The sequence below is a fragment of the Protopterus annectens genome, chromosome 4.part0 (genome assembly GCF_019279795.1).
Source record: "Protopterus annectens isolate FY-2018-M chromosome 4.part0, PAN1.0, whole genome shotgun sequence".
In the NCBI taxonomy this organism is placed as follows: domain Eukaryota; kingdom Metazoa; phylum Chordata; order Ceratodontiformes; family Protopteridae; genus Protopterus; species Protopterus annectens.
Window position 1 is genome coordinate 847027558 of NC_056733.1, and position 16449 is coordinate 847044006.

Sequence of the window (16449 nt, forward strand, 5' to 3'; positions counted from 1 at the left end):
GGGGGAGTTTTAAATGAACCTGAGTGGGTATTTGCCAAAGCCTTTCCCAGGTTAAAAATTATTTGGGGAACTGTTTTGAGCAATCCGGGGGAGTTTTTAAAATTTTCAAAAAAGGGAAAAAAAGGGCCCCATGATTGCCCTTTAAAAGCCAAAGGGGGTTTACCCCAAAAACTGCCCCCCATGTTTTTTTGGGAACCCATTTTTCCCCAAAATAGCTTGCCCAAACGGTTGTCAATTTTGGGGGAGGTAGTTTCCCGGGGGGTTTTGGGTACACCTTTTTTGGTGGGTCCACCAGCGGGATCCCCTTCCTTTGGGGGAACAAAGGGGTAAAAATTTTTTAAATTCCCCTAACCTGAATTCCTTGGGGGTTCTGGAGAAAAATTTTGGGAAACCCCAGGGGCCCCGGGGAAAAAGGTTTTTTCGGGCCGGGGGGTTAAAAGAGCCCCACCCCAAAAAAAGGGGAAAGTGGTTTGGGGGTTTTAAAACCTTTTTCCCCCCATTGGGGGGGGGGGTTTGGGGACTCCCCCTGAGAATATTTTCCAAAGGGATCTGATTCAAAAATTTTTTAAATGGGATTTTGGGTTTCCTGGTTTAAACATGGAAAAAACCCCATGTTTGTTGGGTTTTCCTAGTTTTTTCCCCCAAAACTTGGGGATTGGGGGAACCCAGTTTTTCCAAAATGGCATTTCCCCTGGTTTTAACCTTTTTTGGAACCCTTTTGTTTTTAAGTTGTTTTGGCGGGGGTTAAAGGGGATCCCAAAGGTCTTATTTTTTGGGGGTTTGGGGAACCACCCATTTGGAGGTTTTTTTGGAGAACATTTTTTCAGGGGTTTGGGAAAAGGTGTTGGGCCGGGGGTTTAAAAGGGAAACCCCATCCTAAAAGGGGCCAGAGGGGTCTTCCCCCGGTTTTTTTCCCACCTGGGGTTTTTGGGGGGAGGGGACCCCCCGGTGTTGCCACCAAACCAAATGAGGGAATTGCCCTTGTTGAAATGGACCCCAAATTTTTGGGGTGTTTTTCGGGAGGGTTTTTTGGGGTTGGGAATTGCCAGGGATTTAGGTAAACCCGGAATTTGTGGGGTTTTGTCAAAATTTAAACCCGGGTTTAGGGAAGGGGAAAAACCCATAAGGGTTTTTTAATATTTTAAAGGGCAAAGTGTGTGGGGTTGGGGTTTGAGCCGGGGGCTTTGAACAGCTTCCCCTTTAGGGTTTTTCCTTTTACGGTTTTCCTGGGTGGAGGTTTTTAAAATCTGGTTTCCCAAAAACCAATGGGGGGGCCGAAATTTTGGAAACCCAACCCGGGTTTTGCGGGAAGCGGGTCCCTTGCAAATTTTCCCCCGTGGGGGGGTCCAGAATGTAACCCAGGAAAGACAGACATTGGCCCCCCTTTTAAAAATGACACCTTGGGGTTAAGGGAAAATTACAGCTTCCCCCTTTGTCTTTTTTATGGGGTTCTATTGGTGGGGAAAATTATTTTAAAAAAGGAAAAGGGGTCAAACCTTGCCGGCCCATAATCAAGGGTCCCTTGCTCCCGGGGTGTCCGGGGAGGTCATCCCAGGCAACAACTTTGGATTAAAATGCCCCTGTCAAAAAATTCCCTTGCATTTGTCCTGATGTTGGCATTATTGGTGGGTGGTTTACTCCCCGAAGGCGGGGTTTCCCTGGGGACCTCCTTTTGTCCTTTTTCCCTGGTAGGGGCTCGGGTTTTCCCCCCGGGGATCATGGAGTCACCTATGACAAGTGTGTCCGGCATTGTGTTTGGCCTTAAGGGCTGTGACTGTTTGGCACACCAACTCTGTGGTCAATGTGTTGCATGTGCTGTGCCCTGTGGAGGCAGTTGTGTGAGTGTTCGCTGTGGTGGCCACGGCCATTCTGGTAGACTTCTGATCAGAGCCTCCGAGAGTGTCTCTGTGTGTCTATGTGTATGATCTTAAGTTGTGACAGTGCCATGTGAGACTGGATTAAAGATGTGTGTGTGGTTACCTTCATCCTCTCTCTGGTCTTGCTAGTCCTATGTTGAGAGAGCTCAGCCTCCACTTTGGCTATATAGTTGCATCTCTCACATGTATGTGTGTTTTATGGCAGAAGGAGGGTTGTCAGTGCACATGAGGCAACTGTAACAGTGCCTCAATATTCCCAGGTTCACCAGCTGAGCAGGAGAGGACACTAGCAACTGATCCCTAGACATGCTAGAAGGAATAGACAAAACAATGTTGGAATACAGGAGATATCAAGCCCCCAAGCCACATCATACTGTTTGATTGACAATAGCTACACATACACCGGTGTTTCATAGTGTCATAGTGTACTACTAGGCTATCTGCCCTAGTGCATGTATAAGCCTAGCCATAGTGATGTGGCTATTGCCACCCCTTATAGTGGTAATAAGTGTACAGAATAGATTCTGAATATTGTGCCTCTGACTTAGCAGTGACACATTATGACCCCCTTACGTAATTGAATAACATGACTGTGTCTCTGTCTAGTCTGTGCCTCTGTCTCATGCAGTTGTCCAGATGTCTCCTGAAGAGAGTCAGTGAGGGACTCTGTCAAACATGACCTGGGATACTCTGCTAGAGTGTGAGATGCCTCTGAGTTATGACTCTGTCCCTCCAGCATGTCCTATACATGTATGTGCTGAGGTTCAAATACTCAGCTCTCATGGCTCTGGTGGATTTGGATTGCTTGCAGTGGAGTATGTCCACCAAATCCTGATTGGACATGGTCTTCTATGTCAGGCATAGGTCACCTGTAAGTATGTGGTATGACACTGAACAAAGCTGGACTTCCTCTATTCTGGAAGCATATGACATGTGTTGAAGAACCCTGATCTTCATGGTAGGTACTTTTCGTGCAAAGGTGCAAAGGCAGGATCAGGCCTGAACAAAGCAGAACTAGGTGGGAACAAGGGTCCGTGAGGTCAGTAATGTGTCTGTGTAAGAGCTCCATGACTCCTCCCATATCTTTGCAGACAAGGCTGGTTAAGCCTGTGTGGTGGTAGTTGCCATGGTCTGTGGAGGCATCCCCTTGTGGAGTGGGACCACTGTTGCCGATGCCAGTGTTCAGGTACATATCCTGTAGCAAGACTAAGGTTAAATAGCAGTTGTATATATGGGTCCAGCCCCTTCTGGAGTTCACATAGCATGCAACTGGAGATACCAGCAGGTCCCATGGATGTTGTGTACTTGTCTTTGCTGAGTGTGGCTCTCACATGGACATCCAAGATGACAGTGAGGTTACATACAGCAGTGATAACTATCTTGTTTTGGGGGTGAGGGAGGGGGTAAATCGCACTAAAGCTGTCCGCCGGAATGTTGCCAATATCTGTCAGGTCACTGGAATATATGTTGTTGTGTACCAACTCTGAGCATATCCGAGGGTTCACAACCAGGTGTCTGACATAACTGAAGAAAGCAGTGTGGTTACCTTCATTGTCTTTGGTGATTTATGTCCCCAAGTTGACCTTGCATGTCTTTATGAGATAATGTAGCTTTCTACTAGTGCTGATCACAGCTGTCTTCCCTTTTGGAGATGTAGCTCTGTCTTGCATTAGTAACCCTCATCTGTCATACAGTTTGTTTATGGCTGGGGGTCCACCAGACAGGACACTTTCCCTTTGTGGAGAGGGTCCTGTTTTCAGTTGTGATTGTATGGTCCATGCTGTCTGACATCTAGCTAAGGAGGTCATTCTGGTTCTGCAGTTATCTTTCATCAGCATTAGAAATGACCACAACAGCCCCTGTGGGGTGTACCTCATGCACACACATCCAGCACCTGTAAAGTCCACAACAGTACCTCACCAGGAGTATGACAGAGCTGGAACACATGTAATGTGTAGTCTGATTAAACAGAGTGCAGCTCCACACACTGCCATGCTGTCCACCCAGATGCAAGCTGTGCCTGATGTAGAAAGCCATGTCCAAGCTGGAATCAATGCACATGCTGCACCTTGTACAATCTGAATGGCAGGGAGCTATGCACATGAGGGACCTGAACCCCAGCACTGACATATATAGGACAGGCTGTACTGCATTATCCAAAACACAGAAGCCACCCCCACACATGAGTAAACTACCAGTACAGGTTGTCCATAGAGACACTGGTTGAGTCCCCTCAACAGGAATCCTAATGAGTGGATGGGAGATGGGAGGTTTACCCTGGGTATCAATGTTATGTCACAGGTAGACAGAGGCACAGTATACTAAACAAGACATATGACATGTCGAACTACGCTTACAATGTGTTGATGGACAAACACATTCTCCGACTAGCATTAGGTCAAGATACCTCTTTAACACAGCCAGCAAGGTGCTCTGCCTCAAATGGACCAGGATTGTATTCCAAAGCATAGGGAGTCTCCGAGTGATAACTCCATCCCTCCAACATGTCCAACATACATCCCTGCTAAGGTGTGAGTCACCTGCACTAGTGGTTCAGGTGGATCTTCTGAGTCTGAGGTGGAGCATGCCCATTAATCTCTGTTTGGACATGGCCTCGCATGTCAGGCACATGTCACCTCTAAGCAGACGGTATGTGAGTGAATAGAGTGTGAGTGTCGTCAATCTGGCAGCATATGACAGCTGTTGGGGTTCCTTGATCCTTTAGGTGGGGGACAGTCAGGGTGTCTCCAATTGCTGCAGATGTTGTGTGAGATACAGCCAGAATAGGGCATTCGACTCGATCACCGGTCTGATAAGTGAAGAGTACAGGGGAACAATGACCCACTAGATCTGGATGTGAATCCCAGCCTGATCAGGTGGGCAATGTAGAAGGTCTTCCTAGCCACTTTAGCAATGTGAGTCTCAGAAGAATGGCGACTGTTAACCTGGGTCCCCAGGTCCATGATAACCTCCTCTGTGCTTAGAGGATTGCCACCTATATGGTAGCTTGGGGTCACCTTGCTTTTCCTGAAGGGTATGTCTACACATGTTGTGCACTCTGACTTCAGGCCATCACACACAGATATCCATCAGTTACTGTGAGTCCCTTCTGAAGGATATCTGTGTGTGATGCACTGTCCACTATGGTGCCCAGTGTGCAGTCATCTGCTAACATTGTCATCCAAAGTCCTCCCATGTTGGCCTGTACTTCTGGGAAGTACATGACAAACAATGGGGGCCAAGGACTGAGCCCTGTGTGACACCACCTGTGACCAGCCTGGAGTCTAACATAGTGCCAGCAACTCTAACCCTGTGAGTCCCGTCCTTAAGCCAGTTTGCAACCCATCTTGTGACATATGGGTTTACATTTCAGTTGTTAGGGTTTTCCACAATACCTGAGTGGGGTATTGTGTTGAAAGTGTTTGCAAGGCCAAGGTAGGCTGTATGGACTGCCTTTCCCCAACAATGGCCTAAGTGACCAATTTGAAGATGTCAACCCAGTACAAAAGGCATGATCTGCCCCTGACCAAGCCAAAATGGGATGGGTACAATGTCTGCATGTCCCCTATATCTTTGTTTATGAGCTCAATTATGATCCTCTCCATAGATTTGCAGACTACACTTGTTAAGCTTATGGGGCAGCAATTAACAGGGTCTGTAGAGGCACTGCCTTTGTGCAGATGTGCACAACTGGACCCTAACCAGGCTGTTGTACACACTATGGAAATGTAAAGCAGTGATAGGACTAAAGCCCAGGATACTGACCACCACAGTGAAAGTACTGAAACACTACACTAGACAGTGCTACAGTGTTAGGTCAGTATGAACGGATGTTGACAATTGTGTGCAAAGTATCCCATGCAAAACCTGCAGGCACAGTATACTCCCTGTTTTGTTCACACAAAAAGCATTCGGACAGTAAATACACAACATGGCACAGAACACGCAACCATAAACTTCAGGTATTTGTTGAAGGTCACACTCATCCACAAATGTGATGGGCTGCAGAGTTCAACATATGTAAAGCTCACACTGGGCATGCTCACACACTTAGATAAATGAGACATCATTCACACAACATGCCACGGGAAGGCTGAACTGGGCATGCTCACACACTTGGTCCAAATGTTACCCCTAGCAAATGTGAAAACACACCAGAGGATGCTCATCCCCCTTTCTAGACACTGATCATGTAAGCACCCTATAAGTATATTGGAGAAAAGGATTCTCTCAGTAATCCGAATAGCGCCATGCTAATGCGTCCGTCTCTAGTGTCATAACATAGTTAGGTAGGGGTTTGAATCCAGCAGGTGGCAAGTGTGTGTGTGAAGGGGGGTAAGTGTGTGTGTAAGTGTGTATGAAAGAAACATCCCTTTTGGCAACTGGGAAAACACACCACAGGATGATCATTCCACTTTCTAGACTCTGATGATGTCAGCACCCTATAAGTATATTGGAGAAAAGGATTCTCTCAGTAATCCGAATAGCGTGCCGTGCTAATGCGTCCATCTTTAGTGTCATAACATAGTTAGGTAGGGGTTTGAATCCAGCAGGTGGTAAGTGTGTGTGAAGGGGGGATAAGTGTGTATGAAAAAAACATCCCTTTTGGCAACTGGGAAAACACACCACAGGATGATCATTCCACTTTCTAAACTCTGATGATGTCAGCACCCTATAAGTATATCAGGGGAAAGGAAATTCCCCAGTAATGCAAATAGCGCGCTGTGCTAATGTGTCCGTCTCTAGTGCCCTAACATAGTTAGGTAGGGGTTTGAATCCAACAGGTGGCAAGTGTGTGTGAAGGGGGGTAAGTGTGTATGAAAGAAACATCCCTTTTGGCAACTGGGAAAACACACCACAGGATGATCATTCCACTTTCTAAACTCTGATGATGTCAGCACCCTATAAGTATATCAGGGGAAAGGAAATTCCCCAGTAATGCGAATAGCGCGCCGTGCTAATGCGTCCGTCGAGTGTCATAACATAGTTAGATAGGGGTTTGAATCCAGCAGGTGGCAAGTGTGTGTGAAGGGGGGGTAAGTGTGTATGAAAAAAACATCCCTTTTGGCAACTGGGAAAACACACCACAGGATGATCATTCCACTTTCTAAACTCTGATGATGTCAGCACCCTATAAGTATATCAGGGGAAAGGAAATTCCCCAGTAATGCAAATAGCATGCTGTGCTAATGTGTCCATCTCTAGTGTCATAACATAATTAGGTAGGGGTTTGAATCCAACAGGTGGCAAGTGTGTGTGAAGGGGGGTAAGTGTGTGTGTATGAAAGAAACATCCCTTTTGGCAACTGGGAAAACACACCACAGGATGATCATTCCACTTTCTAAACTCTGATGATGTCAGCACCCTATAAGTATATCAGGGGAAAGGAAATTCCCCACTAATGCGAATAGCGCGCTGTGTTAATGCGTCCGTCTCTAGTGTCATAACATAGTTAGGTAGGGGTTTGAATCCAACTGGTGGCAAGTGTGTGTGAAGGGGGGTAAGTGTGTGTGTAAGTGTGTATGAAAGAAACATCCCTTTTGGCAACTGGGAAAACACACCACAGGATGATCATTCCACTTTCTAAACTCTGATGATGTCAGCACTCTATAAGTATATCAGGGGAAAGGAAATTCCCCAGTAATGTGAATAGCGCGCTGTGCTAATGCGTTCGTCTCTAGTGTTATAACATAATTAGGTAGGGGTTTGAATCCAACTGGTGGCAAGTGTGTATGAAAGAAACATCCCTTTTGGCAACTGGGAAAACACACCACAGGATGATCATTCCACTTTATAAACTCTGATGATGTCAGCACCCTATAAGTATATCAGGGGAAAGGAAATTCCCCAGTAATGCGAATAGCTCGCTGTGCTAATGCGTCCATCTGTAGTGTCTTAACATAGCTAGATAGGGGTTTGAATCCAGCAGGTGGCAAGTGTGTGTGAAGGGGGTAAGTGTGTATGATTCATATATCCCTTTTGGCAACTGTGAAAACACACTACAGGATGCACATACCCCTTTCTAAACGATATCACAATTATGTATGGCTTTTGATTACAGACATGCCATGTGTGTTGTGCACACACAGAATGCCCATGTGTGTGGGTTGTCCCTCACAATAATGCATGACATTGATTACACCGGTTATGGCAATGAACACATGCTGTATGTGTGTGCCAAATACACATATGTACCTGTGACTTTCAATAGTTACCATGTGTGATGCCTGCCACATGTGAATACATGGTATTTGCACAGGGTAACATTATGACCGTGGTCTTCTGTGCAGATGCTGCATGTGGGATGTGTATATACAGTGTGAGATGTAGATGCTATCAGCCTAGTAGTGAGGGATGCACACCTGGTCTGGGGCATAAAGTCTACATGTTGTTAATGTACAGGAGCTGCATGTTCTCACCTGTTGTGGGAGTGGTAAGACAGTATTCCATAGCAATGCAGTGACTGCATGCTAAGAACCATTCAGCTAGGGTGTTGTAGCTACACTTATTCATTAGCATTCATTAATTTGTCGGAATCCCTGGTGAGGGTCTGATGCCAACCAAGGTCAGGGGTCTACCAGCCTGTGTCACTTGCTCAGTGATCCCTTCCATGTTCCCTATCACATATCCCAGTGAGCGACATCCCACATCAGCTGTGGTGGCATGGACAATGACTGAGTCATGTGTCCATGCATCTGACTGACTTGTATGTTGTTGTTACAGTTTGGCCATGTGTTTCCATCTCATACATGTGATGTACATCAATGGGTAGGGATAGGGTTGACTGTGTACATGTGGCAGCTGTGACATTACTACATGACACACATATTCCACAACTGTACCATAGAGGTGACTGACAACTGACCTTTGCACATGCTACCGGAGTATTGAGATTACATTGGTGATTCACAGCACATAGGGCCAATGGTGAAAAACAGACATAGGTCCATAGGTTCGTACAGGATATCTGCCCAGGGCATGTATCCACCTAGCCAGAATGTGCGTGCCTTTCAACATGCATTGTGAATCTGTCTTGCTATGCCCTTTTCCAAGGTTAGTATACTGTGCCTCTTTCTCACAGTGACACATAAGTGATACCCAGGGTAACCCTACAATGTCACATCCAGTCATTAATATCGCTCTTGAAGATAGTCACTGAGTCAGTCTGCCTAACCTCTATTGGGATAATAATCAGGAATGAAGGGAGCCTCTGAGTTGTGAATGTGCCCCTCCACCATGTCCTATGTATATCACTCCTGAGGTTCAAGTATTTCCAGCGTGTATCCTGGTGGGATCTGGATATTCTGAGATGCAGCATGGCCATTACGTGAGGGTATGACCTGGCCTTCTATGTCAGGCACAGATTGCCTATGAAGAGGCAGTATATCACTGAGTAGAGCTGCTGCTACTTTAACCAGTCAGTATGTGGCATCTGTTTGAGCACTTTGATCCCCTTGTTGAGGTACATATGTGGTAGCCCCAGTTGCTGCAGGTGTCTGGTAAGGTGCATGCCGACAGGTTCATCATAGTCAATTATGGGCATGATGAGGGATGAGTAAAGGGGCACAATGTCCTCGCCTGGCCTACATGTGGATCCCATGATGATGTGGCCCATATAACATGCTTACCTAACCACTTTGTCCATGTTGTTGTCAAATGGTAGAATGCTATCAACCTGCGCCCAAGGTCCATAATTCCTTGGTCTGCACTTACTGGATTAACACATATGTGGTACATTGTGGTCACTTAGTGTTTGACAAAGGGGATGACTATACTCTTTCTGTCATTCACGTTGAGGCCATGGCTGTGGCACAAGTCGTGTGTTTGCAAGAGTCCCATTTGGAGGATGCGTGTGTTAGCTGTTGAGTTGATTATGGTGTTTGGTCTGCAGTCACCTGCGACTTGCTGAGCCACAGTACTTCCATGATGGCCTGTACCTATGACAAATATATAATGAACATGACAGCTCCTAGGGCTGTGCCTTGTGGGACACCACTTGTACCAGGTTGGAGGCTGACATGGCTCCAGCAATTCTACCATGTGTGTTCTGCCCTTGAGCCACTGTGCAATACCCATAGTGACATAGGGGTTATTATGTACACTGGTGAGCTTCCCTAGAATGCACAAGTGGGTACTGTATCCAAGGCTTATGCAAGGTCCAGGCAGGCTGTGTGGACCTCCTACCCCTTGACAGTGGCCTTGGTGACTGTTTCAAACAAAGCAAACAGGTTTGATAGGCAGGATTTGCCATTGACAAAGTCAAACTGTGTATGGTGACATGTCTGTAGGTCCACAATATCTAGATATGTGAGGTTCATGATGATCCTTGCCATAGCTTTGCAGACAAAGCTAGTCAGACATATGGGGCGAGTAGTGTCCAGGATCCGTGACAGCACCACCTGCATGTTGAGGGACCACTGTTGCTGTATGCCACTCTCTGGCCACATATCATGTATTAAGGCTGGGATTGAACAGTGGTGTTATGTCTGGGTGTAGCTCTTCTTGTGGTTCATGTAGGACACAGCCTGGGACACTGTCTGGTCCCATTGATGCAGTGTTTATTGCTTTGGGAAGGGCATCTCTTACCTGAGCATCTGTGATGTCAGGGGGGGAAGCACTGTGCTGCAGGACATATGTACCCCTTTGGTGTGGTGGGGAGAGAAGGCAGCATTGAACCTGTCCACTAGGATGATGGCAATGTCTGTGTGTTTTATATTTTGTGTGACATATTGTATTACCTCTGAGCATATCTGGGTAGTACCACTCAGGTTACTAACATAACTACAGGCAGCCTTGTGATTATCCTCAGTGGCTTGTGGAATCCTCTCTCAAAGATGGCCTTAGACAATCATATGGGTGCCTGTAGTTGTCATCCAATACTCATCAGTGGTACCTTCACATTTTGGGAGGTTGTTGTATCATGTAGTGGCGCCATCCTTCTATTGTATAGTGTGTTTATGGCTGGTGTCCGCCCAGGACATCTGACTTTGGAGAATTGGGTCATGCTTTCATATGTGGCTTCATGATCCATGCATTCCTGAATGTGTCCACAGAATGACTCTATACAGGTATCTGCAGTCTGGTCCATATTTTCAACAGGCCTTGGGCCTTTGAAGGTTTCCACATCATTTATGAGGGGTGTGCACTTGCTTGACATGAGCTGTTGACAGACGTGCCGCCTCCAGACAGAGCAAGGGGAGGGTCACAGTCAGCTACCTGTTGGGACGTACTCCCTGGACCACATGGAAAGAGACACAGAGGAGCTCTTACAGCACCCTCTCAAACTCAGGTCTCCCACACAGCCTTCATGCTGACACAGGAGAGTTTAGATTACTCTGCAAACACCATCATACTGGGTGATGCCAGCTACCCAAACATAGACTGTGAACATTACACAAGCCACAATACCCAAGCTCTAAGGTTCCCATTGATCGGACATTCTTTGGCTATGGAACAGGTAACCAACCTTCCCACAAGAGGGGCAGATATAGTAGAGCTGATCTTTACAAACATGAGTACAAAATGCTCACCACTGGGAGTATATCCCTCATTGTTGCAATCAAACCATATACTAATCACACTGGAGTTCTGGATCCCCACATATGCAAACCACCAACACATCGATGTGTGTGTGTGGGAAATGTCCCTATTAGCAACCGTGACAGTATGGTACAGGATGCAGATCCCCCTTTTGAAACAGTGATGATGTCAGGACTGTATAACTATATCACCTGTAGTAAAGTCCTCAAATAATTTGCATAGCGCGCTCTGCTAATGCGTCTTTCTTCAGTGTCATAACGTAGTTAGGTAGAGGTTTGAATCCTGCAAAGGGAATGTATGTGTGCTAGTATGAGTGTGGTTTATGTGTGTGCACTATGCTGGGAGGGTTAACTGCCTTTTGCCAACTGGGAGAACACACTACAGGGTGCACATCCCTCCTCCTACACACAGATGATGTCAGCACCCTCTAAGTAAAGCATTAGTAAGGAATTCTCCAACTACTGCAAATAGCACACTCTGCTAATGTGTCTGTTTCTACTGTCATTGCACAGTAAGGTATGGGTTTGAATCTTGCAAATGGAAAGTATGTGTTTTACTGTTGGTGGGGTTAGTGTGTGTGCACAATGATGGGGTGGGATGTGGCTTTTGCCACATGGGGCTATGCACTGCAGGGTGGTCATTACCCTTAACAAGCAGTGATGTTGATAGCACCCTATACAAACAAAACTACAAAACAGAAGGTGGTGGTACTGATAACACATGTAAGGTAACACTTCTTCAAGTAATGTCCACAAAACGGAGTAGGATAATCAAACAATTCTTTTATTCTATACAGACAACATGACAACAGACAAGTAACTGCCAGTACTCAGTATAGTGTTACATGCTACTGTAACACGCACATGTACCCGAATATACCTAGATAGTGTTCTGAAGCCTGAATGTGGCAAGTGTGTGGATGTGGGATGTGTCTGTGTGTGCATTTCCGTATGGGAAACATGTTTGCTGTGGCAATCAGGGTACTACAGTACCTGATGCACATTACATCTTCCAACTGATGAGGTTGCCTGAACCCTGTGAGTACAGGTAGAGAAGGGGATGCCAGTAGTAAACAACATAGTGCACTTCTGAAATGTGTACCTGTCATGTATCAACAGCTACTCATGTAGGGTGATAAATAATGGGAATGGCAGGTGAGTGTGTGCATCTGTGTGGGTAGCAGGGTGTGTATAGATGCATGTGTGACAGAACAGATACATGTAGCTGAATCTACATAACAGCACAAGATGCGCATTGCCATAGTCAATGTTAGCATGTGATGGTGTGCAGCTGGTACACTTTGTTAAGTAGTATGGGTGCAGATAACAATTGAGGACATTCATACAGTTACTGCAGCAGGACTGCTGGGATATACACACATTTATACTGCAACAGTCAACAGTTACCAACATGTTACTACTTATACACATCTATGTAGTCACCCTGTGCATCAGCAACGTGTTTACCTTTACCTGCACCAATGTTGTAGTATGCAGGAGGTGGCACAGTGTCATCATATGCACAGGGTGTGGGTTAGGTATGCCCAAGCCGGCCACTGGTAACACCAATTGACATGTGTGTGTATGTGTGTTTGTGAGGGGCAGCAGTACAGGGTGGAAAGTTGTTGGTGCAGTGTGTGTGTGTATGTGTTTGCCCTAGGTGTTAGGTTTCCAGGTTTCTGCATGTGTGTAAGCACACACACAGTCCCACATAATGGCTGCCATGTACAGGGTTTTGTGGACAGCCACAGACTGCACCTGTCAGGTCATCCAGATCAGTGTCTGTGGGCACGGACACGGTACCTGTGCCTGGCAGGGGTGCTACGGGCCGTATCCGGTACTAACCCAGACTGGGTACTGTCATCGGAAGCAGGGGTGTGTTGACTGGACACAGTTCCCTGTTGGGACTGTCCGGAGCCACGTGCACGTGGTCTCCTGGGGCGTCTGGATGACAGCACAGACCCAGCATTGCTGGGGCTGGTGCTGGCACTTGAGGCGCGCGAGTAGGCCTGTTGTCGTCCACGGCCACTGCCAACTGGTGCTCTTGCTGGCATACGGCCACGTCGACGTCGCAAACGCACACCATCGCCCTGGCCCATGGACATCTGGTTGTGGAGCAGCTGTTCTATGCCCCCACAACGTCTGTCAACGACATCTGTGAAGTTACGGATAGCATTCGCAACATCATGCATGCCGTCTGTCATGGCTATGCGACATGCTCTCAGCTCCCTCAGACCCTGTCTGGTGTACCTTTCCATACGTGCCTGTGCCTGCATGACAGTTCTGAACATAGTGGAGGTTGACATACCTCCTTGGGCACGTCGGCCAGAGGCAGTACGGCCACAGATGCCCCCACGAGAACCCATGGGCGACTGTCTGCGTGGTACCATTGGAGGCCTCTGCACATGTCTGCCTTGTGAGGATGCATGTACCACAGGTACCACATTACCCTGATCTATGCCCACTGCTGACTGTCCATCACCTAGGGACAATGGTGACAAAGGATGTAATGGCAGGATGACTGTGCACATTGACGGGGTTGAAAGCTGTGTACTGTCAATTGGCTGACCAATGGCGGACCCAGACACACCTTCCTGCACCATTACAGACATTTCATCATCATCAGTACCTGGGGCACAAGATTCAGGTTCCCTGCTGCAGGTCACCAGAGCAGCACCAGAACCTACGGGAGGAAAACATGGAACACAGATTACAGTCTCAATACATATTTGAAAGAGATGCACTTCAATACTAATGCACACATTCAGAAATGGACACATGCACTCATGGACACTAACACACATGCACACTTGGGCACAGGCACACTTGCACACATGCACACCCCACAGTAAACACACACATCAGTACCGTGTTACACTACTCAATTTACTACCTGTCAATTACAGTTATTGTGAACACAGTCACCAGCATGTCTACTACAGAGTTACACTACTCTTCCTAGTTTTATAAATTGTTTTACAGATAATTTTAAAAGACTCACCAGCATGTATGGCCTGCCTCATTGCTACATGGGAGGGACCTGGAAGTGTGAAGAGAGTAATGTCAGTGGGCACATGTGTGCCATTCATTTTGCACATGATACAGTACAGTAGTACACTAGTTCCCTTATACACATCAGCTGCACATCATGTCTGTATATATATCATGATGACAGATACATACCACATGCACACCTTATGCGTGCATGAAGTAACAGCGAACAGAACAGTCATATGTACATACCAGGAGTTAACTCTAATCTCACCCTTACCTCTCTTCAAACATCAACTCAAACTGTACTTCCAAACCCACTGGCTTTGTTCTTCTTGGAGTCCAGGCTAACGTCCCTCTCCCTACCCTCTCTTCACCTTTAACCCCTCATTGTGCATAGAAACTAGCTTCTACCCTGTTTCTTTCACCTTGATGTCCTTCTATGCTCTGACCTACTTCTCCCATCCCTCCCACCTCCTCTTGACTGTCTTCCTTCTTTTCCTCACTTCCCTTCTTGACTCCTGCCTCTTCCATATCATTGTATCTGTCATACTCCTTCTACTTCTCTACCCTTCTGAGCCCTAACTATTATGTATATGGCTTTTGCCTTATTGCATAACCATTATGCTTTAGGTAGGATTGCTTTGAAACCAACGGTACATTGTGTATGACTCTAAACTGTTTGACTTCCTTACATGTATGTTGATTTAATTAACAGGCTGGTGTACAATTCTATTATGTTGGCTGTCTGTAATGACAACTTGTCTGTCTGCCTTTATTACGTTATGTGTGGAGCTTTTCTCCACAGGCCTCTACTGAAAATGAACTTATATCCAGCTAGACTATCTGGGTCAACAAATGTAAAAGTAATAACAATAAATGAATATGGCATCTTACCTGCACGCTCGCTGTCTTGCTGCTGTGTGGATCCAACCTCCATCAGGATGCATGATGGTTGCTGTTGTTCTGGGGCTGGATCCACAACACTTAGCAGTAGCCCCTCCTGTCTGGTGAGGGGGGGATGTGTGGCCACCCCCCCACCTGTGGCAGCCTGTTGCCTGCGGATATCTGCAGCACGCTGGCGGACATTTCTTATCAAATCACTGCAGTGATGTCTCACCTGCTCATATGTCCTATCATGCATGCCAACATCATTTATCCTGCTAACAAGGTTTTGCCACAGTGCAGACCTCTCCTGCTGATTCTGGATGGTGCATGAGAACAGGATGGCATAGTCACGCACCAGGCTCTGGTGGATCACGTCATCCTCTGCAGCAGAGTAGGCAGGATTCCGTTTAGGTGCCATGTCTATCTGGAAAGGTACACAAACAGGTTATCAGCATAGTATCTCAACAATACATGGTACACATTCTATACAGGTAGTGTTAACTTCTACTTATTACTGATTGGTTAAAACCTGATTACAGTGTAGCTATCATTCTATGTCATTTGTACTAAGTACTTGGCCTTCAGACCAGTTGTTTTACATTAGGGAGGTTGGTGGCAAGCACTGTGGTGGCAGGACACATATCTTTCATCCATTGAAGTTGGGAACTGCTGATTGTGGGCCCAGTGTACAAGTGTATTACTTCTGGTATGGGCAGTTGGCCTTCAGGCCAGTTATTTAACATTAACGAGGTTTGTGGTCTGCACCCATGTGTGACAATAGGCTGTACTCTGCCATTCATAGCTGGGGACATCTGGTTTCAGGTTTATAGTGCCTGCATATCTGAGCTGTATCTTACTGACATTGTTACACCTTGTTTGTTGTAGCAAACACTACATCCAGGCCTCCTGCATCTACCTTTGTTTATATGCTTGTTATCTGTTAGCTTGTTATTTCACTGGTATGCTACATCCACATAGTACACATCTTTGCAACACATCTGTGACTCACTACTGTTATCTGCATTGCTTACTGTACGTACTTCCATGTTACACATGACAGCAAGTGACTGCTTGTCATTGTTGCATTTACTTCATTGTGACACATTGCACTTAGGTTACCTGGCATTTGCTCACTGACACTTTTATATCAGTCA

At 46.4% G+C, this 16449-nt stretch overlaps 1 protein-coding gene across 3 annotated transcripts in view; it reads left to right on the forward strand.

Moving 5' to 3' along the window:
- TEX47 (testis expressed 47) overlaps positions 1-16449 on the forward strand; it is an 844245-nt gene that overhangs the window by 228492 nt on the left and 599304 nt on the right. The window lies entirely within an intron of this gene.